Consider the following 20,846-nt stretch of genomic DNA (forward strand, 5'->3'; position numbering starts at 1 on the left):
CGTCCAAGTCACATCAAGCTGTCAGATTCACCTGCTCGGGGCTCTCCCTCACTCCTCCACTGGGCTCCTTTCCCTCAGAACCAGAGGCAAACCAGGGCTTAATGATGTCCTTTCCATATTACTTGAGAGCTGCCTCATCTAGGACTCTCTTGACTCTGTGGGATAAAACTGCCTTTTGGGATAAAGGGCATGTTTTAAGTAGTGGTAAGAAAATATAAGGTGAGGCCTGCTAGAACTGCTTTGAAATTACCGAGGGAACATTAAGAAGGTCAATTCAAAAACCTGGAGCCCAGGTGGGGAATCTTGGGCTCCTTTCTCAGAGGGCAGGCAGGCCAGGCACTAACGTGGGTGTTCCAGATGGGGGTCAAGATGCAGCAGAACAGGGCAGGAAAAGTCACAGAAGTACATCACCACCCACACAGTCACACGGATGAGTCTCACAGACCTAATGTGAGCAAAGGAAGCCAGACACGGGGAAACACACACTGCATGATTTCAGTGATGTAGAGGTCTGTGAATCATCAGGCTTACACACTTCACAGCACTCCCCATAGCACATACCCTCCCCAAAGTCCATCACCCAGACGCCCTATCCCTACCCCTCCACCCCCCAGCAACCCTCAGTTTGTTTCCTAAGATTAAGAGTCTTTTATAGTTTTTCTTCCTTCCTGGTCCCACCTTGTTTCATTTTCCCTTCCCTTCCCTCCTCGGCCTCCCGCCCTGCCTCTCAAATTCCTCATCTCAGAGAGACAATATGATAATTATCTTTCTCTGATTGACTTATTTCACTTAGCTTAATACCCTCTAGTCATTTGCAATGACTCTAGTCATTTGCAATGACGTCATTGCAAATGGCAAGATTTCATTTCTTTTGATGGCTGCATAGTACTCCATTGTGTGTATGTGTATATATATGTACCTACACACTGTGTATATATATATATATCTCACATCTTCTTCATCCATTCATCTGTTGATGGACATCTAGGTTCTTTCCAGAGTTTGGCTATTGTGGACATTGCTGCTATAAACATTCTAAATAAAAACAAAAAAAACATAAGAGACTCTTTTTTTTTTTTTTTTAACATAAGAGACTCTTAATCTCACAAACAAACTGAGGGTTGTTGGGGGGTGGGAGGGTAGGGATAGGGTGGCTGGGTGATGGACTTTGGGGAGGGTATGTGCTATGATGTGTGCTGCGAGTGGGTAAGCCTGATGATTCACAGACATGTACACCTGGGGCAAGTAATACATTAAATGTTAATAAAGTCCCTAGTACCTTTGAAACAATAGCAACAACAATAATAATAATTATTTGTCTCAAGAATGTGTAACTGTGGATTCTCTCCTGTGGTCCCTGGGCCCAGCACTGTGCTCACTACTTCGCATGGGTGCTTTTTCACTCCTCACAAACACTACTCAAGGCGGGCATCTCCAGCTTCATTTTCCAGGTGGGGAAACCAGGATTCAGAGGGGTTTACATGTCCAGACACACCTGAGTTACAAACTGCTCCATTTGTGACCCCAGCCAAAATGGTGGAACTATGAAAAGTCCAAAAAAAGTCAAAGGTCACATCTGCAGTCAATCCCAGGACTGGACGAGGGTTGGTTATGTCCAAGATGCAAGCACATCCCCTCTCATGCTTACTGCTTTTTCATTTGGAGGTCTGAAGTACTGTGGAGGACTGGGGGAGGACAGGGGTCAGAAAGGGGTCATAGCACAGAGGCACTTTATGGGCAGATAGAGAGCAGAGGAGAAGCCACTGTCCAGGGGAGAAGGCTGGGTGCCCAGAGCTCAAACCCCTTAGACTGTAGGGACACTTAGACTTAGTCTGTAGGAGAGACCGACAATGAGAAGCCAAACAAATAAGCATGCAAAGAGTATATGGTGTGTCACAAGATGTCAGGTTCCGAGGGCGGGAGCGCAGGGGCTAGGGAATACAGCAACTAAAAGCAGTGGATGCGGGAGTGGGAGTAGTACAGAGGGGGTGGGATGTGGAATGACCTCTTTGAAGGGACCTGAAGTGGGCAGGCTGTCCATGCCTCAGGGGAACAGTGTGCCCGGGAGGGGTCCAGCATGTGCAAAGGCTCTGAGAAAGCACTTGTGTTTGAGGAGGAACAGAAGGTCAGATTGGTTGGGTGAGGGAAAGAGAGTTGTAGGCGAAATTAAAGAAACAGGCCAGGACCTATGATGGGAAGTTTCATTTCTATTCTGAAAAACTTTTGTAAGTTTTTGAATAGGGGCGTGGCTCAGTCTGAATTTCCTTGGAAAGATCACTCTGGCTGTGAGTGGAGAACTGATTTGTCCAGGCCAGACAAGGAGGCAGGGAAACCACGAGGAGGATCCTGCAGAATCAAGACAAGAGACTAGGACCATGGAAGCCTGGACCAGAGGGGAGTGTGTGCTGAGCCTGTCAGAAAAGCAGCCACCATGGTGAGGTATCATGCACGTAGCACCCCAAGTGTCCCCAGAAACACTGTTTATGGGCCTGTTTCAGGCCCTTCATGACCTCTGGCTGAGGACCCCACTGGTGAAATGATGGTCAGTTCAGCGACATGATATTAACAAACACTAAATGAAATACAAAATTTTTCTTTTTCAGTTATCTTTCATCCTTCCCCAGAGGGAACCAGATTTCCCAAAACTTATAACAGGGGTTCCCAAAGGAGGATGCATTTGTCTCAAGAATGTGTAAGCGATGAAAGCGTTGAAACTTGTATTTATAGCTACTTCTTCTCTTCTTGATCTCTGGATTACTCAGTTGGTGCTTATAACGTGCATTGTACATTAGTAAGACTGTACATGTATTCAGTTTATAAACATGTATATTGGATAGGATATTTTATATCCTATAAAATATTTTAGGATGGAGAGGGCAACAAGAAAATATTGTCCTATTTACCCAAATCCCAAACTCCACAACAGGGCTTATGACTGCCCCATATGGCTTCCTGTTTCCCTCTCTCCCCTCATCCCCACATCTTCATGTCACAGAACTGTCTTCCCATCCCCTGTTGTTCAATGGTGGAGATTAATGAGAAATTGTTCATTGCCTTTCAAAACTCAGCCTTTTCTGACCCATCTTCCCAACACCACATGCTACCAACAGGTCCTAGACACACTTTTGGCACAGCACCTGAAATGTTTTATTGCTCCTCTTTATTTCCAGCTTCTCTGTCTTTTTTGGCTACAAACACCTTGGGATAGGGGTGGTAATTTATTGGTCTTTGGATCTCAGGGTTTCCAGAATTCACAAATAAAAATACAAGGTGCCCAACTAATATATTTTTTAGTCTAAATTTTTATTTAGACTTTTATTTATTTTATTTTTTATTTAATTTCTTTATTTTATTTTAGTTTTTATTTTATTTATTAAATCTTATTTAGACTTTCACTTATTTTATTTTTATGTCCTAGGCGACATACTTCTTTGGGACATAGTTACACTATGAAGTTATTTGTCGTGTATATGAAATTCAAATTTCACTGGGATTCTGTATTTTAACTGGCAACTTTATTGCATCCCCCTGGATGTGCAGGTGCTGTCATGGTGGAGATGTTTAATAATTATCCTTTGAATGAACATCTGGATAAATAGGCCAAGTAGTAGCTATAAAGATCCCCATTCCACCAAAAGAGAAAAATGTGAGGACTGATCTTTTATCTTTTTAATAAACACGATGTTATTAAGGGGGAAATTTGGCACCATTAAATGTGTGTGTGTGTTTCCAGCTCTGTCCACTGACTGGGCCTAGAAGCCATCAGCAATGACTCCCTAGTAACTATGAACACCCTAGCGCCCATATCTTGGTGTCTAAATACTCTTCCTCTCTAAAAGTTCTATAGAGACATAGCTGGAAAGCATCAAGGCAGCATGGAACATCTTGCTTTGTCAGAAAAACAAAGGAGAACTTAAAGATTAATTGGGTCATGTTGAAGGGCACAGGACTCATCTGGAAGGGACTTCAAAACACCAGTGTGACAATTTGAACATGAAAAAAGATAATGTCAGCAATGAATATTAACTCACTAAAAAAATGAATGCATTTATAGGTGTGTGTGTGTGTGTGTGAGAGAGAGAGAGAGAGAGAGAAAGAGAGTTGCTGGCATCCCCTCTTGCCAGAATACAAGCTAATAAACATGGGAGGAATTGTAGAATGAGAAAATCATTATTTTGCAACCAGCAACATAGTAACCGATTCAGGAGAATATAATCTAGGATGATAAAAGAATTTGATTAAAAATCATCAGACAACAGGATATTCACCTAAGCCTAAATGATTACCCTGCAGACTGTTTATAATTCCAAGGGGAGTGTGAATGGTTCCAACAGCAGGGTCTGGCAGCCCTCCTCTAACTGAGCAATCAAACATCATCTGGGAGGATCCCGAAAATATGTATCTTCTGATATGAAACAATTAGAAATACCAGTAATACTTAGGCAATATTCTCGGCAAAGATGCCTAGCCAGAATCTAATCATGAGAAGCAATCAGGCAGATCCAGATGTGGGAAATGTTCTAGAACAACTGGGTTGAAATCATTACAAAAATCAGTGCCGAAAAAGACAAAGACGAGTGGGAGGGTCGTTCTAGAGTAAATGATGTTAAAGGGGCATAGCCGCGAAAGGATTGGGGGGGGGGGTGGAGGGAGGAGAAAAACCACAAAGAGGTTTTGGGAATGCTAGAAAAAAAATGGAAACGATACTATTCAATTAATGTGCGTTTTCTGACATGTGAGTGCTGTGTGATGGTTCTGGAGAAGAAGATTTTTCCTCCTGGAGATTCATACCTGAGGACTAGGGCTGCATGTAGTGGTGTCTGCAACTTAATTTCCAATGGTTCAGAGACAGAGAATGAATCTAGGTGAAGTTTTCTAAAACATTATAAATCAACAAGGCCCATAACAAAGGTAAGGCATGGGGATACTTGGAGAAGAAAAGATCTGGAAACTGAAGAAAGGCATGGAGAAAAGGAGGGCAGAGCATTTATGAACTGGCAAACAGTCTATTGGGAAGGAAAGGTCCTACATGCTCTCTCCCTCCTTCTCCAGAACATTCCTCCACCCCCATCCTGGCAAAGCCCTCACTTCTGGCTCTGGGGTACGCTATGACCTATCCCTGGCCAGAGCAGAACTAAACAATTGATTGATGAAAACAAAGCTCCTGTGATAAATTTTGGCCCTTCTGTGCAGACCTCAGTATCTCCAAGCATCACCCTGCCCTTTCACATCTTTATTATAACATGTATAACACACACATTCAAGCATAATCCAATTTCCCCTTGTACCCTCCCCCTTCTTCTAGCGACTGCCAGGCCCATCTGACGATGGAATGCATCCTCTAAGCAATGATTTCTTGCAAAACAATAATTACAAAACACTTAGTGGCATTTCCAAATGATTATACATTTTATTTAAATATTTATCTTTTTGAAATTTGACTTATAATCTATAAGTAATTAGTTATCAGCCTAGCTACCCGGGTGACAGGTGGGTTCCTTAATTTTCTATGCAGTCGACAGGTTTTAACTCTGAAATTATTCTAGTCACAGCACACTTCAAAGGTCTAAATGAAAAAAAAAGTTAAATGCCTTAATATCTTTGAGATTTGCAAAGATATTTGAGGATTTGCTGAGGGATTCGGTGTAGGATGAAGAAAGTGTTTTGTTAGCAGGGAGACTAACTTGCATCTCCAATTTGAAAGAAAATGTGAAATCCAAATGCACAAAGATTATTTAGATGAGAGCGCCCTGAACAATCATTGTTCTCGCTCTGCATTCTGAACGGCTGAGTCCTACATTACACTGGTTCGGGGGAGGGGGGGTAGGTGGGGGGAGAGGGGTGGGCATGCTTTCCCACTTCGGCAAGGGTAACCATGTAGCCACAAGTACAAAATACAAACGGGCAAACTCTCATTATAGGATATGTAAACTATAGTTGAAGCTCAGACTCTCTCCTGGACAAACACACCCTCCAGGTACATTTGCAAGCCCGTTGGTGTGCCAGGCTGGGTCACCCTTCAACCTTCCTGCTCCGCCTGGCCCACGGGAGGCTTCCAAGGTCTGTCCCCTCCCCTGCCCTACCAGTACTTTCGCCTGCACACTTTCTGTGCTCATCGGTCTCACAGTTCAGCTCCTCTTGACACAAAGCTCAGGTTTCTCCACCACGCCCCATGACACTGTCCCTGAAGGCCTGGCCCAATGCCAAAGGCACAGGGAGTCCTGAGCAGAGATTTGACTTGTTGAAGGCATTCAGCTTGGCTGATGGTCTTTGGAAATTACCTTTTGGCCAATGCCCAAAGGTTCACTGCCACTGGTTGCCATCTTAGAAAAGCCAAATATAGTTGACCCTTGATTTTTAAAAATAAATACAGTATGGTACTGTTGGTATATTTTTTCTTCTGGTTTTTAAAAAAGATTTCACTTATTGTGCTCGCTTCGGCAGCACATATACTAAAATTGGAACGATACAGAGAAGATTAGCATGGCCCCTGTGCAAGGATGACACGCAAATTCGTGAAGCGTTCCATATTTTGAAAAAAAAAAAAAAGATTTCACTTATTTATTTGAGAGAGAGAGAGTGAGAGAGAGAGTGTGAGAGTGGGGAGGATCAGAGGGAGAAGCAGATGCCCGTTGAGCAGCGAACCTGATGTGGGACTTGATCCTGCGACTTCGGGGTCATGACCTGAGCCAAAGGCAGTCGCTTAACCAACTGAACCACCCAGGTGCCCTCTCTTATGATTTTTTTTTAAGTTTTTATTTATTTATTTATTTGACAGAGAGAGAGAGAGAGATCACAAGTAGGCAGGAAGGCAGGCTGAGAGAGAGGGGGAAGCAGGCTCCTTGCTGAGCAGAGAGCCCAATGTGGGACTCGATCCCTGGACCCTGAGATCATGACCTGAGCTGAAGGCAGCAGCATAGCCCACTGAGTCACCCAGGCTCCCCTCTTGTGATTTTTTTAGTAACATTTTTTTCCCTTTAACCTAGTTTATTGTAAGAATACAGCACATAATACACATAACACACACAAAGTATGTGTTAATTAACCATTTATGGGAAGGCTTCTGGTCAATAGCAAACTATTTGTAGTAAAGATTTGGGGAGCCAAAGTTATATGGGGATTTTTGACTGCATAGGGGGTCAGTGCCCCTAACCCCTGTGCTGTTCAGAGGTCATCTGTACTAAAGAGTCAGCTAACAGCATGCACATTACGGTTCTAACGGGCTCTTTAGGAGAAAGCTCCCATGGGGTTTCCTATGACTCCAGACACCACAAGAAGATTCTTTTAAAGTCCCAGTTCAGGCAGGAGCGGAAACAGCTTCATGGGCCCAGGATTCAGCACCTTTCATCACCACGCCTGCCTTTCGATGCCTGCCCTTGCCTTTACTCCACTCCTACCAAAAGGACAAGTACAAATGCCTCTGAGAAATGTACTTGGTTTTCTGTTATTTCAGCCTGGAGCCCAAGTCCTTAACATCAGAGAGTGGGAGGAAAAGAAGGGACTCAAGTCGTGTGGTTTGGTGTCCATGAATTAGAGGGTGCAAAGGGTCCCCGAACTGATCCAAGGACATAGAAACAAGTTTTGTGCCCTTGAGCCCTTTTTGCCTCCTGGCTTGGTTGACGACAGCCCAGTCAGTCAGGATGTTCAGGGTGAGCACCGAACAGACCCCCTCCCCTCTTCTCCGGAGTGGGCCAGCTGCAGCCACCCCATAACATCAGCCTCTCACCCTCAGCCTACCAACCACTCCCTCCTGCTTTTGAACTTTAGGGCAATTCTCAATGTGCAGCATCAGATCCCTGGTACCTGGCCTCCTACTTTCAACTCAGCTTTGTGGTCTTGGTCACTGTTCCTCAGGACACGAATTCACATCTGTTTTTTCCAGACTGGGTAGGATGAGCCCTGAATAACTCAGACTAGTCCAGGCCTCAGCAAAGCTATGACCTCGGGGGAGGGGGGTTGCTTCTTCTCTCCATCGGATTTTCCTTTCCTGCCCAGAGCTCTTCCCCAATGCTACTCTGCCTTCCTATCCCACTTAACTCAAACCCTCCTTCTTATCTCCCTACCAGAACAGCTCTCTGGAGAAATCCAGGTATCTTCATCTGTATTCTGATGCAAGCCAGTGTCATCTGTCCCAGGAATTGACTTTAAATCCGCTCTCCTGCCGCAGAATAGAACTGTAAGTCCTAAGGCATGGGAGGGGGCTGGCTGCGCCAGGGCCGGTCACCTTCTGGTTGGATGGGCCTCAGGCAGTCAAAGCAGGAGTGAAATTAAAAGCACTTAACAGCTAAGCACATGCTTGGCCCTCCTGAGACTCAGCAGGAATGTTAGAGACAGGACTCCCTAGTGTTAGCTGTCTGATTTGCAAGGTTGACTGAGCTATGATATTTGTGAATCCATTTAACAAATATCCATAGCGATCCAACTATGTGCCATACAGGGTGTAGCCCAAGGGAATGCAGCAGTGGACGAGCACACGAAATCCCTGCCCTCACAGAGCTTATATTCTAGAGAGGGAGACGGCCAACCAACAAGGAAAACAGTTAAAAATATGGCTCATGACAAAGAGACGAAGGGGAAGGGCAGTTAGGGGGCTACCTACATGATCCAGGGGGAAGACGATGATGACTGGGGCCAAGGTGGGCATTGGCAAAGGTGACAGGTACTTATATTCTGGATGTGTGGTAAAGACAGAACACATGGGATTTGCTGGTGGACCCAACACAGGGTATGAGAGAAAGGAAGGAATCAAGAATGAGTCTAAGAGCTCTGGCCAGGGAACTGGAACAATGGACTTCTACTGGCTGAGATGAGGAAGACTGTGGTGGCTGTGCGTGAGTAGGGGTAACAGCCAATTATTTATTCATCCATTCACCCACTACTTATTGGGCTTGGCAGTGTGCTAGGGCTGATGGGAGAAGGTGAGTAATTAGTGACATGGGCCATCCACTCATCACCCTAATAGCCCAGTTGGGATGAGGAACTTTAATCCAATAATCATACAACAAATGCATAAAAATCAGCTGCTGAGAGGTCAACACAGGAGAAGAATGCAGATTTTGGAGGATATGTTGCAGGAAATGTAACTAAATCAGGAGGGGGATGCTGATTGGGGAGGGGGAGATCAAGGGGTGATATGAAGGATGAGTAAGAGTTAACCTGGTGAAAGGGTTGATGTGGGAAGAATATTCCAGTAAGCACAGTGGGTACAAAGTCCCTGTGATTAAAGGAAGTGTGGAGCACAGGACATCTGGGGAGGAGTAGAAGGTACATAGGGTCTGGAGCATAGCAGGTAAGAGAGAGCATGGTGGGAGAAAGTGCCGGAAAGGTTGATGGGGCCAGGTCATGCAGGAGTCACGGGCCACATGCTGGTAATTTTCCATTATTTTAAAAGTAATGAGAGGTCATTAGAGTGCTTTAAACAGAGGGAGAAGCTGGTCCAATTTGCATTTTGGAAGATCAGTCTGGCTGCAGAGTGGAGAATAGATCGAGGAGGACCCTGGAAATGGAGAGCCAGGAGGAGGGGATCATGAAACTCAGGGGAAGGATAGTGGAAGAGTGGAGGGAAATGGACAGATTGGCACAATATTTATAAGATATGAAATCCGCAGTACTTCTCAATAACCTGGTATAGGAGATGAAGAGAGAAAATAGCAGAGCTATCATTTTAAGTTGTGAATATAAAAAGAAGCAGGAGAGGAGTGCCCGGGTGGTTCAGTTGGTTAAACGACTGCCTTCGGCTCAGGTCATGATCCTGGAGTCCCAGGATTGAGTCCCACATTGGGATCCCTGCTCAGCAGGGAGTCTGCTTCTCCCTCTGACCTCTCCCCTCTCATGCTCGCTTTCTCTCTCTCTCTCTCAAATAAATAAATAAAATCTTGGGCAAAAACAAAAGGAATGCAGGAGATGACATTAAGCAAATAGTTGCGTGTTCTTGGTGAGAAATGGAGCACATTTCCTTATCTGTGTTGCCTGGTACTGGAATAAAATCCTTGGGCCTAAAATTCTGTATATCAGGCTTGGGATATCTTGGGTAGAGTCATCTAAATCCAGAGGCAAAGTTAGGAAAGGGGTGGGATGGAGGAAGGAGGTATGAAAAGTACAACATGTAGAGGCAGACATGCCTGGGTCTGCATTGAGGAACAGCCACTGGCTAATTGTATGATGTTGGCAATATTCATCAAGTCTGAACCTCAGTGCCCTTGCCTATAAAATGAGAATAATAACATAGTACTAACCTTATAAGGCTGTTGGTGATGATTCCATGAACTAGCACATGCAAAGTGAATACCCAGGACTTGACATATCATAAATAAATAAAAGGGTGAATGTTGTTATTATTCTTACTCTTTATGAGACCTTTTTAGCACCTTGGTTTATAATCTACTTATATCAGTTAGCTAATGCTGTGTAACAAAATGTCCCCAAACTCAGTGCCTTAAAATAACAATTATTTCCTCTCATTCTTGCTTCTGTGGATTAGCTGGGATTCTGCTGCTCCAAGTTTGGCTCAATGGGGTGACTATAAGATTTGGGTCCAGCTCTGCTCCATAGGGCCTGGGTCTCTGAATTCTCACTGCAGCTGCAGAAGCACAAGAGGACAAACCCAAATGTGCAAGCATATTTTAAGCCTCTGCAAGTGTCATGCTCACTAATTAATGATTCTGGAGAAGCAAGTCACATGGCCAAACCCAAATCCCAGGAGTAGAGAAATCTACTTCACCGCAATGGGGAGCAAAACCACATGACAAAAGGTATGGATATAAGGACAATGAAGAATTAGACACACCAGTTACTCAGTGGGTCATGTCACTCTTCAATGCCTTCTGGCTTTCCTTGAGGAATCATTTAGGATCATCAAGGCATAGAAAAATGGCTGCTGAGACCCAACTCCTTTTTCCATTCTAATTTCTTCCTTCTACTTAATGTTTTTCAGGGCTGTTTGACTTCATATTCTTTTGAAAATATTCATCAAGTTTCTCTGATGGTGAGCTACAGAAAACAACTCTGGCTGGTTGTATCAAAAAGGAAATTGAATGGAGGGTTATCATGCACCTCACAAAAACTGGCAAGTAGTTGGAGAATAAGGCTGAGAATAGAATAGATCATAGGACGGCTCTGGGGAGCCAGGCAGTAGAACCCAATCAATTCTCTTTTCTAGGCACTGATGCTGGGGTGAGGGAGCTCCAGGGGTTGGGGTACTTTTCCATCACTGTGTCCTTGTGCTTGGAAATCAAAGTATTGGCAGAGAGAGACCCACCTCTTGGTTAGGGCAGGGAAGTCATCATGGTTTACAGCTAGCAAAGACTATTCACAATAAGGAAAAAGGAGGTTGGGACAGTGGAATGGGATGACCCAAAACAATCAGTGTCCTATTCTCAGGCTTTGTAGTCAGTGGATGTGGCAGAAAGAGCCCTGGAGTAGAGGCAGCAGGCCAGATTCTATCCCCTGCTCTGCCCCAAAATTGCTTAGAATACGAAATCCAAGGTGGATTCGTTATTCTTTAGCAAACACTTATATGGTGCTTACAAAATCCCAGACATTGTTCTAAGAACTCAAAAAGCATTAGCTCAGCCATCCTTGACTTCAAGGAATCGTTAAGGAGGGTGACGGCATACCTGACCTCACAGTTCAGTTGTAGGGATTAGATGAACAACATGTGTAAAACATCTAGCACAACTCTGACATGCAGAAAATGCTCAGTATATGTAAATTCCCTTCCCTGAGCCATCTCCCATTTTTATTCTTCCAGAGAGCTCTATGAGACAGAAGCCTGCCTGAGGTTTCAGGTATCACTTTGAGTTTCTGATCTTGACATTAGGAACAGCACCCCCTACAACAGCATTGCCCAACTGCCCACCAGAACCCAAGAGGAGGTACAGGATGTTGTAAGATGCTGGGCATCTTCAGAGTAGACTGGTGTGTGACCTCAGGATGCCCTATTATTGCCAACTTTGGTATTTCTGATGCCAGGGAAACATTTGCTACCTTTTCTATGTTCTTAGGAGTACTGTATTGCATTGTGATGATGGAAATGTTCTCTATCTGTGCTGTCCAATATGGTAGCCAGTAGCCATCTGTGGCTACTGAGCTCCTGAAATGTGGTTAGTTTTCATGGAGAATTGAATATATATTTAACTTTAATCATTTAAATTTGTGGCTAGTGGCTACCAAATGGAGAGTGCTGCTAGAGTTTTTGATGCAATGGAGATCCCTAAGGGACCCTGACACCTGGAGGGGGGTGGCAGGATGGTGTTTTAGAGAAGGACGTGATGTCTCACTTTCCATCCCTATGAGGCAGCTGCAGAAGGGTCCCTGCCCTGACAATCTCTGAGCTCTGGCTTCTGCTGACCTCTCCACCCAGGTTTTCTTAGTCCCCAGTGACAACCCCAGGCAGGAATCATCCTGCTTCAATCCGGCTCAGGCTTCTCACAATAAACAGACCCAAAGGTTAATGGAGGTGAGATAAATGGGAGACACTTGAAGAAAAATTAATTAATCTGGGGTTTCAGTTGCCCCAGAGTGACTCATCCCTGCAGAACCACCTGTGTCCTGGTTGATTTCACAGGTTGCAATCTACAAAAGAAGGACAACAGAAATTCCATATGGACCAGTAATAATATTTAGAAACACAGAATGTCAAAGCTGGAGGGAAACTTTTACATGCTTATTTAATGAAGGGGGGAAACTGAGGTCTAGGGTGGGCAGCCTCCGAGGCTGGCTCAAGTCCCATAGGATGGAATATGGCAAAGGAGGCTGTTTTGGTCTTGCTGAAGAAGCTAGAGGGTGGGTCCCATGGAATTCCAAAGGACTAAGCAGGGGTATAAGCAGAGAAGTGCATCCAAGGTGGGTCATCTGAGCAGGATGGGAGGAGCAGAGTTGGGAAGCCAGGGAGTCCAAGCGGGGGAGGAAGAAGTGAGCCACAGAAGAAGGGACCCGCATTCTGGACAAATAGCAGAACCATCTCTAGGGCTGTCCTGGTCTATGCAGGCTGCTATAACAAAAATACCACACGCTGGGTGGCTTAACCGGCAGACCTTTGTTTCTCACAGTTCTGGAGGCTGGGAAGTCCAAGAGGAAGACACCAGCCGACTGGATGTCTGGTGAAGATGCATTTCCTGGCTGTCAGAAGGCAACCTTTTCTCTGTATCTCCACATGGTGGAAGGAGGTGAGGGAGCTCTCAGGGTCCCTTTTATAAGGACAGTATCCCATTTATGAGGCTGTACCTTCCTGACCTAATTCCCTTCTACAGGTCCCTGCTCGGAATACCATCCCCCTGGATGGGGGGTGGTTTTCTGAATATCGGAGGGCACACATATTAAATCTATAAAAAGAACCCACAGCGAAACTTTTCTGGGTGGCTAAGGATCCGTTTCTTGTGCAACTGGGACCCATTTTGAGAACCCAAGATAAGACATAGGATAGAACATAGTAGAACTTCACCCCACTTGCTGGTGGTAGTGGCCCAAGGCTCATTTCCAACTTCTCTGCCTATCTCTGTGGTGCTTCCAAGACTGTATCACCCTAGTCAAACAGGACACATATTTTGAAACCACTTCCCCATCTAGAGCTGTGTTTGACAGTATGATAACTATAATAATAGGTGTTATTTGTTGAGCACTTCTTACAAAGGGTCAGGCAGAGTGTTAATGGTTTCCTAAGCTATTATGTCACTTGATTCCCATGACAACCCTGTCAAGTAGACTTCCTTCTACCCATGTTACAGATGAGCAAACAGACTTAGGAAGACCGAACTTTTTAATCCCAGGTGGCATGGATCGTAGGTGGCAGGGAGAAATTTGAGCTCAGGTCTGTCTCATTTCAGAAGCCCCTCCTCGTGTAAGCAGGACAGGCCCCCTGGCACCATTCGACAGACTTGAAAGTTGAAATGTCACGTGGCAGCTTGGGGACATAGTGCTGGGCAGCAGCCCAGGGTCTTCTCAGTGCTGAGCTCTCTGTTTCCTTGAAAGACCGCATTTTCCTGGGTTGGGGATCATTTTCTCTTGTGACCAGGTGACTTTACAATTTATTTCCTTTGGCAGGCAGGGGGATGGTCTCCCCCATGGCAGTCTCAAGGGCCTCCTGGACAGTGAATATTGATTTGGGGGATTAGGAGCGTGGTCTCCTCTCTGAGTCCTTTCTGAAAGCACACCACTTCCTGAGTGGCATACTCAGTTAAATTTCAGTGCCTTGTCCTTTTGGTCAGCTCCTTGTGTGTGAAGGGAGGCGGCTCCCAGCAGACAGCAGGGAAAGGTTAGGAGCTCCACACAGCATCCTCGATGAATGTTGGGGGCCAGATCCAAACGCATGTCTGAGCAAAGATTAATAGGCACATGCTTTCCCTTGATGGGAGCTGGGCCCACGGAAGGGACTGTTAATCATCTCTCCTGGGTGTCCTGCATGGGAGGACAGGCTCCCATGTCTTAGATGCTCAGGGAGGCCATGCCACAGCTTCCTATCCAGTATCCTACCCAATGCCCCTGGGAGGACTAGGATAACCCTAACTGGTGGCTTGTTCCCCACCCCTGTCACTGTGTGGTTCTTTCTGGTCCTTTCAGAGATAGAAGCTCAGATGTCACCCTTGGGTGGTGTCTTCTGCCCTCAGGGTGGGGGTAGGAAGTGGCAAGGGGCTGAATATGCCATGGGGGCTAAATTTCCACTGAGGTCAGGGACTTCAGCCCCTTTCCCAAAGGAATAAAAAGAGAGAATACTGTCTTCGGTTTGTTTTCATTTTGTTTGGCTTTATCGTGGTAAAATACGTACAATGCAAAATTCACCATGAGTGACATTTAGTACATTCACAATGTTGGGCAGCCATGACCTCTGGGGGCAAGATATTTTCATCACCTCAAAAGGAAACACATCAGTGGTCACTCTCCATTCCTTCCTATGAGCCTCAGGCTTGGACTACCACTACTCTGCTTTCAGTCTCTATGTATTTGTATAGGCTGGACATTTCTTATGAATGGAATCAAATATGGCCTTTTGTGTCTGGTCTCTCTCGCTTAGCCTAATGTTTTCCAGTTTCATCCAATAGTTTTCATGTCAGTAGTTCATTCCTTTTTTATGGTTTAATACTATTCCAGCATTTCATTGTGTGGTTAAGGTAAATTTTATTTATCCATTCAGCTGTTAATGAAGCTTGGGTTGTTTCTACCTTGTGGCTTTTATAAACAATACTGCTATGAACATTTATGGAAAGGAAGAACACCCTTTTTACCTATTTGAAACCAATCCAGTTAGTTCTGTGTTGTTAGTTTTAGCCACATGTGGATATTTAAATTGAAGGTCATTAAAGTGAAATAAAATTAAAAGTTCAGCTCCCCAGTTGGACTGATCACATGTCAACCCCTCAAAGCGACATGTAGCTAGCAGTGATCATATTGAATAGCATAGACGCAGGGTATTTTCACCATCACAGAAACAGAATTGGTAAACTTCTCTCTAAAATGTATATTGAAAATGACCGAAGGAAGTCAGTGGGTACACATTTCCAGTTATAAAATAAGCAAGTCATGGGATGTAATGTATTGCTAATCCTAAATTTCCTGTGTGAAAGGAGTTTTACTCCAACAACTCCCCCTAGATGGAAATATCAGGGAGCAGACTCCCACAGTCAGGCTCGCTGCCTCAAACGTGGGGGTCCTTCTCAGTCTCTGAGGCTGTCCGCTTCCAGAAGAGCAGGGAGACAATGCAATGGTTGAGACAGAGCTGGTGATGTTTCATGGTGGCTTGAGGGGAGAGGGCCTGCCTGGGTCACCAGGCCAGCCTCCTGGCAGGAGGGAAAGTGGGTGAACAGCGCTGACCCAGCACTGTTTAGTCAAGCAGGCACAGGCAGGAAAGCAACTAAGAAACAACTGAACCGCTTCCTGGTGTGGGGCAATCTCAGACACCCCACAGGGGGCCCCGAATGGGCTTTTAAGCATCTGGGGGGAGCACGGCCTTCTGGAAAAGTGGATGCATTCAGGGAAAGATTGACAGACCCCTTATGGCAAGCCCCTGGCCCTCCCCCAGAGGAAGGACAGGAAAAGCAGCCATGTGGGTAATAGGAGTGGGGACTGGGCAGTGTGGGAGGAGGAGTGGAGAGATAGCTGCCCTCTGGCATTTCCAACTGAAAACAGCCTGCACCCCTGTCTTCCACCCCAGGAGGCCACCAGCCACAGGAGAAACCTGGGCTGCTGTACAGTCGGGGGCCAGCCCCGACTGGACCTAAAGAAATCAAACAATTTGCTCTCTTCTTGGAATTCCATTTTGCTCACGTACGTAATCAAGATCAACCGGGGGATGCATGGGATCATTGGTTTTAAGCTCTTTTTTCCCCATTGAGGGAATTGTTTATTCAAACGGAGTCTTACAAAGAATAAAACAATTCTCACGAGGTATAAAGCAAAAAAGAATAAAGCTGCTCTGGTTAAAGATGGCGGCGGCGGTGGTGGTGGCGGTGGCTGAGTGGTGCCCAGAGCTCAGGCATCGCACCCCAGCTGTGTCCAGACTTCTCACCCCTGTGATTTCCCAGCTCTAAGTGCCCACAATTTTAAAATAACATTTGCTCTCCTACCAGTTTTGGCGGGGATATTTTGGAGCCAGTGAAACCCTGGGTTCAAATTCCTCTTCTTCCCTTTCTTTTTTAAAAATTTATTTGAGAGAGAGAGAGAGAAAGAGATTACAAATAGGCAGAGAGTCAGGCAGAGAGAGGGAGGAGGAGGAAGCAGGCTCCCTGCCGAGCAAAGAGCCCGACAGAGGGCTCCATTCCAGGACCCTGGGATCATGACCTGAGCTGAAGGCAGAGGCTTTAACCCACTGAGCCGCCCAGGTGCCCCTCTTCTTCCCTTTTCTTCCTTTTTAATCCTTTGTGATTTGGAATAAGTAACTACCCAGTTGACCCTTTCTTAATCTGTGAAGTGTATCAGTATTACTCTGCAGGAATCTTAGGAGGTTAAAATGCACCCCTGCATGGAGTCTAACAACAGCAGGTGCCCCTCATGTGTGTTCTGCTTTTCCCCCTGCAGGTCGGCCTCCTATGTCATCTCTCCCGGGCCCCCTGACCCTATCCAGGCTCTGCCCTGTGCAATTATGGGCCAGGCACAATGCTGGGTAGTTGGTATTGGGGACTTAAAGATAAATAAGACAGAGTCAATGACTTCATGGAACTCACAGACCAGAAACTGATAATTACCACACAGATGGTTTAAGGAAATGGATACGTTCAAACTTAGATGCAAGACTTCATAGTTATCATGGTTAATGTTCATTTTATAGCTCTGGGCTAAGTTTTCTGGCTTGTTTTGAATCTTATTTCTGTTGTCAAACACAAGAGCTATCTCATCTTTCTTTCCTTTATCTGCAAGTGTAACCAACATAGTTTCTGTATCTTTCCAATGTCATGACCAAGATGGTGACAAGAATTGGAACCAGAGCGAAAGCAGAGCTCTCAATCATCCTCCCAAATTAATTCTGATGTGTGCATCAACCCTGTGGTTCAAAAGTTCAAAAGTCATCTTTCCTTCCTGTGCACACTCCTACACCTTATTATTTTATAATACTTGGTAATAAATTTATTTTTGTATGCACACTCATAATTTTACATGCATGCATAAATATAATGGTTTTATAGACACATATATCACCATACATGCACATTATTGGGTTTTTTGGTCAACTTTCTTCATTAACCTTATATACTTTATCTTTTTATTTTTTTTTTTCAATAGTAACTCAAGAATCCTTTCACAAAGATGGCACCGAAGGGGAAGAAGGAAGTCCCTGCCCCCTCAAAGTTGAAGCCAAAGCAAAGGCTTCAAAGGTCAAGAAAGTGGTGTTGAAAGACATCCCACAGTCAACAAAGAAAAGATCTACAGTTGCCTACTGCCCAAAGACCCAAGACACTACTTTTCCAAGGTCAGCCCAAATATCCTTAAAAGATCACTCCCAGAAGAGAAACAAGCTTGATCCCTATGTCATCATCATAAAATTCCCCCTGACTACTGAGTCAGTCATGAAGAATATAGAAGACAACAACACACTTGTGTTTATTGTGGAGGTCAAGGCCAACACGCACAAGATCAAGCAGGTTGTTCAAGAAGCTCTATGACAGGGCGCCTGGGTGGCTCAGTGGGTTAAGCCACTGCCTTCGGCTCAGGTCATGGTCTCAGGGTCCTGGGATCGGGTCCCGCATCGGGCTCTCTGCTCAGCAGGGGCCTGCTTCCCTTCCTTCCCCTCTCTCTGCCTGCCTCTCTGCCTACTGTGATCTCTCTCTGTCAAATAAATAAATAAAATCTTTTAAAAAAAAAAAGAAGCTCTATGACATTGATTTAGCCAAGGTCAACACCTTGATCAGACCTGATGGCAAGAAGAAGGCGTATGTTCAACTGGATCCTATGATGCTTTGGATGTTGCCAATAAAATTGAGATCATCTAAACTGAGTCCATCTGGCTAATTCTAAATAGAAACTTTTTCACCAAAAAAAAAAAAAAAAGTAACTCATGAAAATCACTCCAGCTTGGAGCTCCATTTCATGGGTCACCTGTCATAGGTCTAATGCACCCTGTTAAATATTTGCATAACAGGCTGTCCTGCGAAAAATGTGCCATAATTTATTTATGTATTCCTCATTGACAGGAATTTCCTTTTTTTCTGTACAAGCAATAAATATTCTTGTATATATGTCCTTACATACAGGTGCTTTCATTTTTGTGAGATAAACTCTGAGAAATGAAATGCTCCTAATTTTAGTATCTTAATTTTAATAGATGCTGCCAGATCACTTTCCAAAATAGCTGTCATCAATTATAGTTTCACATAGAAACCAGTGGAAGGAATTTCCAGTGTTTTCGTTTTTGCATACCTGATAGTTATAAAGTGATAGTTATAAAGCTCATTGTTACTTCTTTTACTGAAGTATAATTGACATATAACATTGTATTAGTCTCAGGTGCACAATGTAATTATTCAATATTTGTATATATTGCAAAATGCTCACCCCTATAAACCTAGTTAACATCAGTCACCCTGTACAGTTACAAAATTTTGTGTGTGATGAGAACTTATAAGATCTACTCTTTCAGCAATTTTTAATTATGCAGTATAATCGTATTAACTATACTCACCATGTCCTACATCACCACTGCTACTTTAATTTACATTTCCCTGACTGCTTCAGAATTATATATATTTACTGTTGTTGATCATTTAAATCTGCTCTCTTGCAGATTATTGTCTTCTTAGTTTCTTTCCTTATTTTCCTATCAGTTGTTTGTCCAATTCTTGTCAATTTGTATAAACTCTGTACATATGATAGATTTAACCCTATCTATTAACGGCAAATATTTCCCCAAATCTATCTGTATGTATTGACTTAATTTTTAGTACCTCTTACTGTATGTAAGTTTTTGATTGCTCTGCTCTGCTTTTAAAACTTCTGGTTTTCCAGGGGCACTTGGGTGGCACAGTCGGCTGAGTCTTCGGCTCTTGGTTTCGGCTCAGGTAGTGATCTCAGGATTGTGAGATTGAGCACCATGTCTGGCTCTTTGCTGGGCACAGAGTCTGTTGAGATTCTCTTTCCCTCTTCCTCTGCCCCTCCTGCTCATGCTTTAGCTCTCTCTCTCAAATAAATAAATAAATAAATAAACTTCTGGCTTTCTAGCATCAATTTGGATGGGCGCCTTGTCTCTAGATTAAAGACATACACTCTTGCATGTAATTTTTATTTTTTTCACATTTTAAATCATTAAGCCATCTGAAATTAATTAATTAATTAATTTAGAGGAGGCTGACTGCTTTATTGCTTTGCAGGTGAGGGCAGGGGGCTCAGGAGCGCTTGGTGGGGCGGGCCAGCTTCCTCTTCATCATCACAGGCTTCTGGCTATGCAGGATGGCACTGGCTCCGCGAATGACAGCCATGCGCAGATCTGTGCGGCTCTTGTTCTTGCGGATCATGTGCGGAACACTCCTGAGGGTGGACCTGGCGTTCTTGTTGATGGTGGTCCGCGCGTACGAGGTGGCAGGTTTCCGCTGGCCAGATCTGCGCTTCATGACCACCACCACACCCTTGCCTCGGTCGCTGGCTCCATGCCCATGGTCTTGCGGTTAATCAGCCTGTTGTAGCGGAACAAGTTGCGGGCTTTCAGGTTGTTGGGCTCAGTGCTGTAGGCCGGCTTGTTCCTCTTGATCAGGGGGAAGGTGGAGCAATTCCGCACGACCATCCGCTGCAGGTGGGCCGGCATGGCAGCGGCGGTTCCTCCCGTTAGGGCAGCCAGAGACGGAAAGAGCTGAAATTTATTTTTGTTTTTATTTCTCACAAATTGAAATACCAACTTTATTGTTTTATTTCTTGCTTATTTTATAAATTATTTCTGGATTTTTTTCTCATCTAAATACTTTTTATTTATTTTTATTAACACATAATGTATCATTTGCCCCAGGGGTACAGGTCTGTGAATCATCAGGCTTACACATTTCACAGCATTCACCATAGCACATACCCTCCCTAGTGTCCAAACCCCGCACAATCCCCAGCAACCCTCAGTTTGTTTTGTAAGATTAAGACTCTTTTATGGTTTGTCTCCCTCCCCATCCTGTCTTGATTCACTTTTTCCTTCCCAACACCACAACCCCCGACCCTGCCTCTCAAATTCCTCATATTATATTTCTGGATTTTCTATTCTGTTTCACAGACCTATTTATTTATATTTATGGAAGTAACACACTAATTTGTTTATAGGAACTTTATAGCGTGTTGTGTGTGATATTTGGTAAGGCAAATGCTCACTTTTTTTTTTAATATACTATATATATACATATATATATATATATATAGTCTCAGACATTTTTTAAAAATATAAATCATTA

General features: G+C 44.3%; 1 non-coding gene and 1 pseudogene across 1 annotated transcript; one reads left to right on the plus strand and one right to left on the minus strand.

The window, feature by feature from the left end:
* Positions 1-6,428: 6,428 nt before the first annotated feature.
* Positions 6,429-6,535, plus strand: LOC123387953. Its single transcript, XR_006602442.1, has one exon. It is a non-coding gene; the product is annotated as a U6 spliceosomal RNA (small nuclear RNA).
* Positions 6,536-19,805: 13,270 nt separating this feature from the next.
* LOC101673103 lies at positions 19,806-20,221 on the minus strand (annotated as a pseudogene).
* Between the last annotated feature and the right edge of the window lie 625 nt (positions 20,222-20,846).

Source organism: Mustela putorius, unplaced genomic scaffold (assembly GCF_011764305.1).
Source record: "Mustela putorius furo isolate JIRA1106 unplaced genomic scaffold, ASM1176430v1.1 tig00003867_pilon_pilon_pilon, whole genome shotgun sequence".
NCBI lineage: Eukaryota > Metazoa > Chordata > Mammalia > Carnivora > Mustelidae > Mustela > Mustela putorius.